The sequence below is a fragment of the Saimiri boliviensis genome, chromosome 3 (genome assembly GCF_048565385.1).
Source record: "Saimiri boliviensis isolate mSaiBol1 chromosome 3, mSaiBol1.pri, whole genome shotgun sequence".
NCBI lineage: Eukaryota > Metazoa > Chordata > Mammalia > Primates > Cebidae > Saimiri > Saimiri boliviensis.
In genome coordinates, this window is record NC_133451.1 from 11853240 (window position 1) to 11868279 (window position 15040).

The window sequence follows — 15040 nt, forward strand, 5'->3', positions numbered from 1 at the left end:
TATTTTTTAATATCTATGAATTAAATTAAATATGTGTACATGTATGGACATATATGGATGTGTGTTTGTGTGTGTGTGTGTGTGTGTGTGTGTGTGTGTATAGCTCTTCTGAAGGCTTCACCATCCCTGTGTACAGACGAAAATACATAGCATTCAATCACCACCATGCATTAATGCTTCAGCCTAAATAAGTTTACTTGATTAGTTAAATTTCCCCCAAAAAAATGTGACCCAAGATGGAAATTTCTTAAATACGAAATGGAAAAGAAAAGCCCCAAACAATGGTATGGATTTGCACATTCTTTAATGCTGATTGTTAAATCAAATATACCTTATTGTTGATTAATCAGTTTGAGTAGAAATATCACTTTGAATCAGATCATGCTTCCCACATCTCTTTCTCTCTTAACTTCAGAGTGAATAAGCCTGAATTATTTTCCAAATTGCATGTCACTTCAACATTCACTGTCATATGTGATGTTTATATTACCTTTATAGAACTAACAAGGCAGAAATTGTTTTCTTAATTTAACAGAGAAAAAAAGGAGGAACAGTAAGATTACAAGACTTACCTAGAATCACACAAATCATTCTGATCATTCTAGTTTCCATTTCTCCATATTTCTTTTATGACATATTTAGTAGTATCTTAGACATTTTTAGAAATATAAGACATATTCAGTAAGTTATGGCTAAACTGAATTTACTATTCCAACATAAGATTGGGAGTACAATGCTTAGATTTGCAGCTAAATTCTTTCATTCTTCTTAATCTAGTGTCATCATAAAAACATAAGTTACATTGCAAAAAATTCTAATAATTTGACAAATAATATTTGTGTACCTCCTTGCAAACCAGCTTTTAAAGTAACAATATAAAATTGTGCACTAAATAAAACCCTTCTGTGTTATCACTGAGAAACAAGAGACTACATTTTTAAGTTCCACAGGGCTCAACGGAAGTCAGTATTTGTAAATATTAACCTTGCGAGCAATCAAGGTTTGAATCCCCTCCTGCACCATTTTTGAGTAGTACAATCTGATAAGAAGAATTCAAATTGTATTGTGATCTGTCTTAAATGAAGCTCTCCATTTACATGAAATGTGCTCCTTAGTCAGAATAGGGGAGAGGGTAATAAAAAAAGACCACAGTTCAGCTCAAAGAGGCCTTGACTCTTTATCATCCATCAGGCAAGGTGAAAAGCTCACCGAAAACTCCAGTGAGATTACATTTAACATAAACTTCCTGAACTGAATTCCATTATTGCTAAAATAACTAGAAGGGAATCATTTAAATATTTTCCTGAATTCCAGTATGAGGTCTTATTCAGCTTTTGACTAACGCATTCTGAGAAGAGTTCATCCTCCCTCAAAGTGTCAAGAATTGCTCAAGTTTTATATATAGAAAAAAAATTTTTTTAAGTGTCAATCTTTCTGCTAATGAAAGATACCCTGACAGAAGCGAACCACTGTTGCTTCATACATCCAGCAGTGGACATCAGTACTTCCAAGGAAGTTCATTTCATTGTTGGACATAAAATTATGTTGGAAAGGTACAAATCACAATGAAGTGAAAACCTGTGAGAGCATGCCGCAGCCCCCAGCCAGAGAAAAGAAATGGGTGAGAAATTTATCAGAGGCTTCTTGAAGTTAGGTTTGATATGGTCATGGCAAAAACTGTTACTAGTCCAAACATCTGCTAGAAATCTCATTCAGTTAAGAGAAAAGCATGCAATGAATTCTTAACTCATCCACTGATAATTTTCACTTTCCGGATAGAGAGGAAAAGTCAGACTAGTTGGGCATTATTCCTAAGAAGTAATTACTGGTTGTGTGGAAATGATTTAAACTTGGAAAAAAAAACAGTTTATTAAATTAAATTTCATGTAACTGAGAAAATCAACATGGTGCAGAATGGGATATAAGACAACTCTCAAAAAGACAAGGCCAAAAAAATTGTGCCATTTCATGGTATTCATTCATTCACTTACTCTATTGCCTTATTACTATTTGATATTTATTGCACACCTACTATATTCCAGGCTCTGTGCAGTCTCAGAGCATAAAGATAAAGAATAAAGTCTCTGCCCAGAGGAGTTCGTAATATGGCAGACAAGACAAAGGAATCAAGAATTCAGGGCAGTGATGACATAACTTTAAAGAGAAAGTTGTGATCTCTTGACTACTCTTTTCCTGTGTACATTAAAGGATGTGGGAAGATTACTACATGTCTCTCAGGGTCAAAGCAGAGGAGAAAGGAAAATCATGGGCAAGTACCTTTATGGTGGTTTCCATGGGAAGAAACAGGCAAGACAGAGTAGGCGGGCTCAGAGTTAGCGTGTTTAAATACCTTCAGCAGGCTCTGAGGCATTGGGTCATCCCTGATTGTATAGTATCTGGCCCTGGGTCTGTTAGGCTGGTGGATACTGTTCAGGCTGGTGAAAGCCTGATGAGCAAATGGTTGGGGATATGGACTTCATTAGCTGTTCAAGAAAAGGAACTGACCAACCTCCAGTTGGGATTTCAAAACTAAATTGAGCCAGCATTTTACAAAACCATGTTACACTCTTATGTCCTCTCAGAGCAGCACAGATAATTCATCATAAAGTACATTCTGTGCTACAATTGCTTATTAAGTCTCCTATATTTTCTACCTAATTAAACCAGCTCTGTGAGAGCAGGGACATCCCTAGCATACAGCACATACAGGATGTCCGATGAATATTTTGAATGAAACAGAAGGGAATTTAGGTTATGTTTTAAAGGATGAATAGGAGGCCTTCCCTAAAAGCAGATGACTAGGGTGAGAAACCTTAAAAAAAAAATGTAGACCAAAGCCTTGAGATGTGCTAGAAAGTGTTTTGGAATGACAAACAGTTTTAGGTTTTTTAGCTTACCATTTAGGGAGAAATTATCAAGATAGTGAGACTACAAAAAATAAATGGAGGTAAAATGAAGAAAAACATGATGTGTTCAGGTAAGAAATTTTAATTTTATCCTATATGAAGTGGTGAGGCAGGAAGTTCTAGTACAAAAAGATGGCCAGACAAGTGAGTGCCATGGGTTGCTTCTCAACATGGAAAATAAATAGGATAGATAAGATTTTTCTTACCATAAGAGATGTCTCATGTTAACTGGAACAGTTCTCTCTAAACACAAATGCTTTCACCTCTAGAGCCAGCCTTCAGGTTCTGTTTTATGGGGTCCATGATGAAACACAATGATGTGTAGTTATGACCTATACAACATGCTACAAAAAAATCCTTCAGCTATTAACATCAATAGATTTCATCTTCTTTTCCACTTATTTTCCCAATGTAGCATGAGTAGATGAATTAAAAAAAAAAAAACTCTACAGAAGTATACATTTTTCCAAGAATACGTAATGCCTAAAATATAATTGCTAAAGTCATAAAAGATTTGGTCTCCAAACAAGTTATATTTATCTAATGACTATCCAACTGTCTTTAAATTACTGTTCAATAACTACCCTGTGCTCTTATTAAGGAAAAATCATAAGCAATGTGATATTGTGTTATGGTTTATTATTTTTATTCAGACACAGACATGACACCATAACATTAAGAAGTCATGTCTTTGGCCGTATTCAAATAAATAATATACACTAAAAGCCGCAATCTGTGAAGGATCGCAGGGTTTCCGTAAGAAAACGAAAATGTAGATGCAGACATCTGATTTGCTCAGTTCCTTCACAAGATCCTTGCAGGCTGCTCCATGTGGGACATAAAGAGCTTTTGTGACGCACAGGCTGTGTATCACAAATGGAGAGCCTGGCCAAGAAAAATATACAGTTACCAGAAGAATAAACCCAGGATGAAAAGCACAAAGGTAGCATCAATAGACGTCTCATACGCCATTGGCCCCATCTGGTTAGAATCACATCGTCAGAATCAGAGCTGAAGTAGACCTTCCCAGGTCATCCCTTCTATCCTCTTACCTACACAACAATCATCTTTTTGAGGACCAAGTCCAGTTCAATTTCACATGTCTCAAGAGACAAAAATTCCACAGATTCTGGAAGTGAGATATTTACCATATTTAAAAAGCCAAAAGTAGATATAGTAGAGATTTCAGTCAGTAAAAAAAAAAAACTGTATTCAGCCTTTGAAAAATTATCTCAGTAAAAGACAGCTTGAGGCAGTGGGAAAATCACAATTAAGATGGAAAGAAGAATTGCTATGAGCTGTTAACAAAGACTTAAGAGAGCCTCAGAATTGTTTTTAAGGGAGCTTCTAGAATCAGTCTAGAAAAATTCTCTGTCGGTGTTCAAATCTTCTACCCACACCACAGAGGATACTAGAACAGGTTTATTAATTTATTTATTTGAGACAGAGTGAGACTTTGTCATCCAGGGTGGAGTACAGTAGTGCAATCTCGGCTCACTGCAACCTCTGCCTCCCAGGTTCAAGCAATTCTCATGCCTCAGCCTCCCAAGTAGCTGGGACCACAGGCTTGCACCACCAAGCCTGGCTAATTTTGTTTATATTTTTAGTAGAGATGGGGTTTCGCCATGTTGTCCAGCCTGGTCTCAAACTCCCGACCTCAAATGACCTGCCCACCTTAGCTTCCCAAACTGCTGGGATTACAGGCGTGAGCCACCATGCCCGGCCTCGGTAGGTTCTTAACACAGATAACAGAGGATATTTGGCCTTTGGGAGATGGTAGGGAGAGAAGGATGATTGCCTACTAAGAGAAATCCTATGTGAAGAGCCAAGAGGCAAAATCAGGACATGTATTAAAATTTCAAGAGTCTGAAGATAAGATCAAAGGTAGCCTATGGAGACAAGAGTTTGGGAGAAAAAAGATATAGTACAAACAGGTTGAGGCCAGAAGGAATGAGGAACTCCTAAATGATTGTCTTTAAGAGTCATTTTTTGTTCAAAAGAAGTACAATATAGTAGTCTAATTGTATACATATAATTAGACATATATATTTGACAGATTAAGCAGAGCTATTCTAGGTAAAACATGAGACAGAACTGAATGCATGAGGAACACTCTAGCCCTTCTGCTCAAATCCACCTATTCCTATGGAGGCCCTTGCTACAATTCTGTGGAACTCCCAAGAAAAACACCAATTCTCAACTGTGGAATTAAGATTCCATGATACGGTATTCTGTGGTGGTACATGTCAAAAGGGAGACACTAAAGCTCCTGAATGAGGAATTCTATCCACAGAACTCAGAGCTTGTTTTATTTAAGGCAATGCTCTGTCACCTTTCACGTCCATGTGACTCATTACTCTTCACAAATGCCACAATATCTATCTCAGCAGAGTATGTGATGTGCTGTCTGTGAACACTTTCTGTGTCTTGCTTTTATGTCCCAGTAAAGTGAGATAGCCCAGTCTAAATAGTTCAAGGCAGGAAGTATAGCAAGGAGATAGAAGGTAAATAATATGGAAAAGAGAAATGAGAGAATCACCAAGCCGCAATACAGGAAGGGAATAGAAAATAAAGACAGAGTAAATAATGAGACCACCAAGGATGAAACTGGGTATTGAGGGTACAACCAGCAGTGCTATTTTCTGAACCAAATGTGCATACCATCCTTTTTTCTTGTTAACAGAAATATTTTGTTTGGAAAACACACTCTCCTCCATCCAGCCTTGTTTTAACCAGGTTAGTCATAGGAATTCCATCCCCCTTGCAATATAAGAATATGATGCCATCGTGACCAAAGGGGAAATCTGAAAGAGGGCTTCTGTAGAGAATTTTCCTGCTCCAGTAATGGTATAGCTGTGATGAGATGGCCTTCCTACTTATCTTAGATATTCTTTCTAGATAACTAGAACTAAAGAAGTCATCTGTGACTCTAAAAGAACATGGTGTGACAAGGTTGACACAAACATCTTTCATCCTTGATATCAAAGTTACATCACTGAATTGCCCAAGCCCTACTGTGTCCTCCTCCTCTTTAGAGAAAATATCAGTTTTTGCTTACTTCCTGGGTAAGTTGAGTAAAGAATTTTCTTTAGCGGTGAGCTAAGCATCCCAGCTGAAGCATCTACTGGAAGGTAGAAAGAAACCTTAGAGCCTAACTCACAATTGCTACCCCCTGAGCATTTCTTGTACACATTGCTTTGTACCTGTCACTGAACTGAAACTTGTTTCTTAAAGCAAGAGATATTCATTGGGTAGAGAAGGACCAAGAAATATGATGGAATAGAAACATGGGCTGGTTTTGTAAGATAAAGCTAAACTCTTCTTCCCCAAGTTTAAGTGAAAATTTTAAATATTTATGCATAGTGGGCAAGGTGGGAGAAAGAAATTTTTCCCTGGGGAAGGAAAAGTAAATAAATCAATGCCTATGAGCTTCTTGAGAGCAAGTACCATGTTTTGCCCTATTTGGGTATCCAATCCCTAGCAACATGCCTGACACATGGTAGGTACTCTGTAAATGCAGAACTAATTAATCGAAAGACAGAAGATATCTAGAAATTAATATTTATTCTCAGACTCATATAGGCATTTTCCAGTTGCTTATGGCATGTTTGTATATGAGGCTATGTTGGTACCAGGAACTAAAACCAAACATGAAAACTGGTTAAGCAATAGCTGCAAATGTGGTCTAGCCATGGAAATTTTGAAGCAGAGACTGGTGATTGTTCATTAAAATTAAAATCTTTATTCAGCTTCCCAGGATAGCAGGAAGAGTCACAACGAATAAATCTAAAACCTATGTGCACGAACATCACAGCTAAAAATAGTTTGATGTGTCCTACTTCCTATCGTCCTTCCAACAGTCCTGAACACATATTAGCATAGATTCTTCCCCTGAATGGTTTAGTGAAGTGAATGAATTCTAGCCAGTAGATGTAATTGAGCTTATGGGCTCCAGTTCTGCCTATAGCTCTTGAGAAGCATTCCATTTCCATATTCTCTTTTCATTGTCCTATCAGCAGTGATGATAGTAGTAGAACTGTAGGAAATGCCAGAGCCAAAACTAGAAAGTTTCTAAGACACAGTAATTCACAGACAATCTTTAGGCCTATGAATTACTGTGATAAATAATCAATGCCAACCAGAAATACCTGCATTGGGATTGATATGTTATATATTACATCATTATTTTGGTGACATAGTTTAGCCTATTTTAAGTAACACAACTTGTACACATCTATTTGGCTTATGAGCACAATACAAGCTTTATCAACATCTTAGAATGATAAAGAGGATCATGTCAAAAAATCTGCAATTAACATGAGTGTGTTTTGCAGTTCACAATGCTTTGATATACACTAGTTATGGTCCTTCCAACAGCCACAAGAGATAGTCAGGGTAAACATTATTATTTTGATTTCAGAGGTGAGAAGATCAGTGATCAGGGAAATTAAATAAATTGTCACAATCTAGTAGCATTAGACTTAGAATTAAAGCATGAATCTTTTGATTCCAAATCCTTTGCTTTTCTCATTGTAATATTCTGAATGTCTGCCTCTGTAGAAAATACTTTAATGATTTGCCGATTTTTGCAGAAATTTCTCCAAAGGATTAAGGTGCTTCTTGGAAAACTCAATTTGCTTGAATTCTAAATATGGAAGGATTTATAAATCCAGAGGATTTAGCAACGAGGCTGGATCTAGCACAGATTGTTTTTCTTTGTAGACACCTCAGTGTCTCAGACTTGGATGGCTTCTGCAGAAGTTGTTGAGCTCACTCTCTCCTTCATTGAAAGAAGACTACTCTGACACATCCCTGAGAATTGATCAGTCAGCCTCTGCTTGAACACCTCTAGTGATGGAGGACTCACTACTTCAAAAGCTTTCTCAATCTATTGTTAGCATAGTCAATCCGGTCTGATTTCCCCAGAGCTTTTCTGGTTTTAAAGCTGAAAATCTCACATCCTGGGCATGCCCTGAGTCCTGAGTAAACTAACAGGGGTGTTGGGTTACCCTACCATTGTTGAACAATGGAATTATTAAAATCTTTTAATTGAAATGATGCATGCCTTGCTGTAATTTCAATCAAAGTTACCTGTTATGCCCTCACCATTGTGTATTATTCAACCAGCAATTGTTTCTTGTAGATTTCTGGATTCTCTGGTTTTGTCTAGCTACCACAAGCCAGAGGTAAACTTTACTTTCAGCTTTACCTTACTTTATGTCTTATAGACAGAGCCTGATGACATACTAGCAATAATCCAGAATGCCTAAGTAAATTATTCTCTCTATAAGACTAAAGAATAAGCCTCTGGAAATTATTTTTCTGTTTTCCCAGCATGATCTTTATGATAGCATTAATAACAAAAAATAAATATAATACTGTTATAATCAAGGATAAGACTAATGTATTAATTAACAGTAATTGATTCTTAAATAGGAACTAATTATTTTCTCACTTCATTTTCTTAAGAAAAACAATATTATGTCTTCTAAGGTTTCACCACTGAACTTAATTTGCCTCTGAGATTTGAATTCTTTTTCTTCTTCTTCTTTTTTACAGTATATGTGCTGCCAAAGCGAACACTTCTTCCTCTTTTTTTTTTTTTTTTTTAATTTCAATGCACCACTTACTCTTTGGGGAAAAAGGAACAGTTTCTAAATTATTGGGTTCTGAGGGACTACCAAAAGCAGGAAATTCATGTTTTATGAGTTTTCCCCAAATCAAAGCAACAGGGTTATGGTCAACATCATCCTTTTACTCCCACTGGGTACTTTCTGAGAGGTGCTTTCAGAGGCCAAAGAAACTTTTTCAGTGAAAGGCACATCCACTCTATGGCTTTGTTTCCTGTCAAAAATGTATATTTTATTGTTCTAAATCTGATTGTGATTCAAACTTCCTACATAAATTTAGGAAAAACAACTTAAAGGTTTTATCTTGGGTTCAGATACATACATACAGAGACCTGTATGATCTAGCTACAGTATGTATTTTTCATAAAACATTAGTAAATGTCTGATAAATAACTAATATCTTTTGTGTTCTTCCCTCTACCAAGTGTATGCTAATGAATTCCTGTGCTTACATCCAAAAGTGTAAGTTAGGTTTTGTTATACAGCATTTACAGGTAAAAAGAATCAAATCCCAGAAGGATCTAAACATTCCCAAGGTCATCACCTCAGGTAGGGACTCTCTAACCAGGGCTATCATACCCTTTCCACCCCCTACTCCCACCCCACTCCAAGCCAGGAGATATTTAGTAATGTCTGGGGGCACTGAGAATTGTTGTAACTGGGCAGGTGCCAGTTCAATACTATTGGCAGGTGCCAATTCAACCTCTATTCTCATTAAGAAGGTAGAACCCCAGGATGTCATCATATATCCTATGGTGTGTAAGACAGGCCCCTCCACCACAACATAGAACTATGTGGCCCAAAATGTCCATCCTGCTGAGGTTGAGAAATACTAAGCTAACAGATAGCAGATTGAGGATTCAATCCCAAAGAACACAATTTCAGAGTGTACATTCAATATTTGCTCTTGAAATATATATTTAATCCTATATGCTTTACCCGAGCATGGTTGCTTGGGTCTGTAGTACTAGCCACTCAGGAGGCTAAGGCAGGAGAATTGCTTGAGCCCAGGAGTTCAAGTCCAGCCTAAACAACATAAGCAAGCCATCATCTCTAAAAAGAAAGAAATAAATACTTATATAAACACATACATAAAATACTATATATTTTATCAAAATATTAATGATAATAGAAATCCATCATTTTGCAAAGTATTATTGTACTCATTTGTCCATTTACAACTCATAGATTATAAGGTCTAAGATAAGGGACCTAAATAATTCTGGGTAGACTATGGCAAAGGCATTTGCATATATATTATACATGATGGAAGCTAATGAGAAAGATAGAGCCCACCTAAGAAAATCCCAAGGGCTAGGTCCATTCTAAAAGAGTTTTAATGCCTAAAGTGTTTTGGAGATCATATTTGGTTCACATTTTATTGATGGAAGTGCCTTACAGAGATTGATAGAATCACAATTGAGAGAGATCTGTGTGCTTAATACTGAATTATTTTTCACAAGCAACCTTTGCACAATGAGCTGGGATTGGTATGGCTATGAAAGCTGTAACTCAAGGTCTGTATGCAGAATGATGCCACTCAGGCTGGCACAGGCATTAGCTCCATTAGCTCCATGCTGTTCCCTGGGCAGAGAGCAAGACTCAGTCTCCTTCATGCTCCACCATTTTCCTTGTAGGCACCAAGCATGCATTCTGAGGCCAGAGGAGAGATCAAGACTTTGTGGAGACAGAGTAGACTCAGGAGGAGCAATCCTTGACTGTGAGGCAGACCGCCTTTGAACTGGGGATGACTTCCATCATTACAATCTTTGATAGCTTCTGAGCACAAAAGGAAATCATGAGAGTCTTGGCAATTGACAACCCTCAGGCAGGCAGGGATCCCAGACCCCACTTAGTGTTTGTGTTAAGCCAATAGAGAACTGAACTAAGGCTTTTATGGGGAATAGAACCTGATAACTTTTTTTTGCCAGATATTCTTTTTATATTCATCTCACAAGTATTTCTGAACATTTGATATTAATTGTACAATTTTTCAAGTATACACACTGGTAAAACCAAGAAGTATACAAGAACATCCTTGTCCTCTTGGGAGTTTCATTTTGATTAGTAAATATTCAATGTGAATATCATCTCTAAAAAGAAATAAATACATACATACATGAACACATAAATAAAATACTATATATTTCAATATATATGTAAGAATATATTATATAAAACATATAATATATTCTTCAAAATTTATTAAGAAAAGAAAATGAACTATTTACTTATTTATCATACATTTGATAAATATTATGTGCAAAGTATGGTGTAGGTATGAAAGGAAAACATAGCTGAATATATGAGCCCTCTCTTCAAAAATCTAATGTGGTACAAGAAGTAGATGGATGATGTGACAAGAAGAGGAAAACAAGAGAAAAAGGGGAAGGGAAGTGAAGGGGAGGGGAGGAAAGGGAAGGAAGGGGAGAGGAGAAGAGGGGAGGAGGGGAGGGGATGGGAAGGGAGGGAAGAGAAGTAAGGAAGCACGGATGTAAATATGGACTCCGATTTTATTGTTGGATTACCTTGGGACAGTTACTGAACTCTCTTAGGCTCAGTTTTCTCATCCATAAAATATGCACAGCAATACTTTGTGAACAGAACAGAAATTTTTGAGTGCTTTAATAAAAGTATAATTACGGGTGTTCACTTGGTCTCAGGTCTGGAGATGACCAAAAGAGAAGCTCCTGGCTTCTGTGTCAGTACTAAAGAAACTGATGAATGAGCAATCTCCTCCTATCCTTTCCATCAGTGATGCTCCAACCCAGGAGGACCAAGGGAATCCAGGCCCAGAGACTGGGAACAGAGAAATGAAAAGTGACTTAACTCAGCCACACAGTCATCAAAAAGACAGGTGCAAATTAGGGGAATTCACTTTCTTATAGTACCCTGGAGTGCTTTACAGGCAATAGGCTTGGGTTGACAGAACGTTGACAGTGAACTCTGTATCTCCTGTTCCTATTTTTCATTCCTAGCTGTGAACTCCTATCACCTTATGTATAAATGCAAATGACAAGAAATCACCCAAGGCCACTGAATCAGAATCTATGGAAGCAGAGCCCAGAAACTGTACATTGAAGAATCACATCCAGGAGTGGAAATCACTGCAGTAGAGCATCACTGCATGTGGATTGGGGTGTCGGGGGATGGGAGATAAAAATCTTTTCACTTTTGGGTGAGGCTCCTCAGTATGCAAAAGGGACTATAAGATGATTTGATCTCACGCATGAAAAGATAGATCCTTTCTTTGACTGTATGCTTATTATTTTGTCAGTAAACCTGGATAGCGTCTCACACCATCCCTACAGCCAGGACATCATCTTTAGGAATGACACTGACATTTCTTCTCCATTAACTTCCACATCCCTTCACACATCAAATCTGGTCAACCCAACTTTCTTATTGCTTTTCAATCCTTGCCATCTTCTCCCTCTTGATTTATGCAGCCTTCTGCCAAGCCTTCATAATCTTTTACTTTCTTATTTAAAAGCCTATTTTATTTGAATAAAATATATTAACTATTTAAAAAGAAAAGAAAAAGATGGAAGCTAACACCTAAACCAACTATAGGTATGAACCCTGGGTGGGAATCTTTATACATCATCTGATTTTGATTACTGTAACAGCCTCATCAGTTTAGTTTTCTTCTCAAACCACTCTATAGAGAAGATGAGGTGGCCAGTGATTTTTGCAAATGGCGTACTTCTAATACAAGCAAAGCAGGTTCTTAAATCTGGTCTCCTTACAACAACCAAAAGTATTTCAGTTAGTTTCATAATCATTGCCAGTGCATCCTTCCTAATGGCTGATTCACATTCCAACTGCTTTATATAAATCTCTCTTTTTAAAATATATATTTTATTCCATTTTAGGTTTGGGGGTACATGTGAAGAACATGCAAGACTGTTGCATAGGTACATACATGGCAATATGGTTTGCTGCCTTCCTCCCCATCACCTATATCTGTCATTTCTCCCCATGTTATCCCTCCCCAGCTCCCCACCCCCTGCTGTGCCTTCCCTAGTTCCCACACACAGACCCCAGTGTGTGATGCTCCCCTCCCTGTGTCCATGTGTTCTCATTGTTCAACACACCCCTTTGAGTGAGAACATGTGGTGTTTGATTTTCTGTTCGTTTGTCTGTTTGCTGAGAATGATGGTTTCCAGGTTTATCCATGTCCCTACGAAGGACATGAACTCATCATTTTTGATGGCTGCATAGTATTCCATGGTGTATATGTGCCACATTTTCCCTGTCCAATCTATCATTGATGGGCATTTGGGTTGGTTCCAAGCCTTTGCTATTGTAAACAGTGCTGCAATGAACATTCGTGTGCATGTGTCCTTATAATGGAATGATTTATAATCCTTTGGATATATACCCAGTAATGGGATTGCTATGGGAATTTCTATTTCTAGGTCCTTGAGGAATCACCACACTGTCTTCCACAATGGCTGAACTAATTTACACCTCCACCAACAGTGTAAAAGTGTTCCTATTTCTCCACATCCTCTCTAGTATCTGTTGTCTCCAGATTTTTTAATGATCGCCATTCTAACTGGAGTGAGATGGTATCTCAATGTAGTTTTCATTTGCATTTCTCTAATGACCAGTGATGATGAGCATTTTTTTATGTTTTTTGGCCTCATAGATGTCTTCTTTGCCTGAATGGACACAGGGACCAACTGTTTCCCATCACTCGTCTATCATACTTTCAGACACCTGAAGCCTGAGAACCGCTTCTAATTTTGTAATTAAGCAATCACCGTCTTATATACACTACATTTAATTTTCATTGATGAAACAGCATTGCTGGCACCATTCTTGGTGCTGCCGGGCAGTGATCAGGAGGGTGGAAGATGACAAAGTCATTGGAATTGGGGCACTTGAGTCCAATAGAAGCATGACAGATGACAACCAGGCAGACTAGTGAAGTGCACTCTCTGAAGGGAAGTCCTGAGGTAAATAGCAAGGCTGTGCATAAAATAAGGCAAGAATCCAACAGCCCTCTTACTCAGCTGGGCAACCTCCTTAGAGAAATAAACAGCTTCCTTTTAAACCATCTAGACAGGCTCACAATTGAGCCAATTTATCTGTATCATCTACAAACAATATTTAACTTAATCTAAGGCAGAACAGGAGCACAAACATTGAGGTCTGGGTCTGTAACCATTCCTCCAACACTGAAATGCTTATGGGAACATTCAAGGCCAAGAAAGAAAGAACATGTGAGTCTTAGTGGACACTGCCATCCTTGCTGGGTATAGCTTTTCACCTATTCATATATGTTCATATATGATGTGCTGTAGAGGACCTGCAGTAGCCAGTTGTCCTTCAGTGAGTATCGAGTCAAGAGCTTTTAGTTCTGGGCTAAGCTGTGTTTTTCGCTAGTTGTGTGATGTTAGGGAAGCCACTTTAGTTCACTGAGTACCAGAGTATTAGTCCGCTTTCCTGCTGTTAATAAAGACATACCCAAGACTGGGTAATTTATACAGAAAAAAAAGTTTAATGGATTTACAGCTCTGCATGACTGGGGAGGCCTCATAATTATAGCAGAAAGCCAGGAGCAAGTCACATCTTATGTGGATGGCAGCAGACATAGAGAGAGAGCTTGTACAGGGAATCTCCCATTTTTAAAACCATCAGATCTCATAAGACTTACTAACTATCAGGAAAACAGCACGGGAAAGACTCGACCCCATGATTCAATTACCTCTCACTGGTTTCCTCCCATGACCTGTGGGATTGTGGGAGTTACAATTCAAGATGAGATTTGGGTGGGGACACAGCCAAACCATGTCACTCAGTTGGTCAAAAATCCAAACAGTGAGTTAAGCTAGGTTTCTCTATAGGGCTCTTCCAACTAATATCTCTAGAGCTTCACATAAATTAGGATTTATAAGATTGAAAATAGTATAAGTGCTTTTGACCTGGAGATATTCAGTAGTCTAAACGGAAAGAGCATCTTCACTCTTCCTCAGTTTCTATGTCACCATTATCAGTAATTGTCATTGCCTAACAATATCAGCTAGGAATGTATGGTTAATGAATGCTTAATGTTTCTCCTACTCTTACATGTCTGCCTTGCCTTATCACTAGTCCATATACAGAAATCTTTCTTATGCTTGGGATACCAACATTCACAGGTACTATACTGTGTGTGAGTAAGGAGGCATCAGGTAGCAAGCACTATGCCAAAATAAGAGCCATGGAATCTACCTGTGAGATGTCAAGAGGAAATTTCAAGATAGATGTCAAGCAAGGAAGTAAACTGAATGACATGTTCACATAAATTTGTACCTTCATAGGCATGGGAGTTGTTTTTGTTCATTCACCATTCATACTCACTTCCTCCAGAAACAGCAGTCCAACTTTTTGGGGGGAACAATTTCTCCCCTACACGTGGTACACATAGTTTTGGAGTGGAAATGGGAGTCAAGCCTCAACCAACCACATGGTCTTTCCTCTGAATATGGTTACTGACTCAGTGATGGGGGCGTG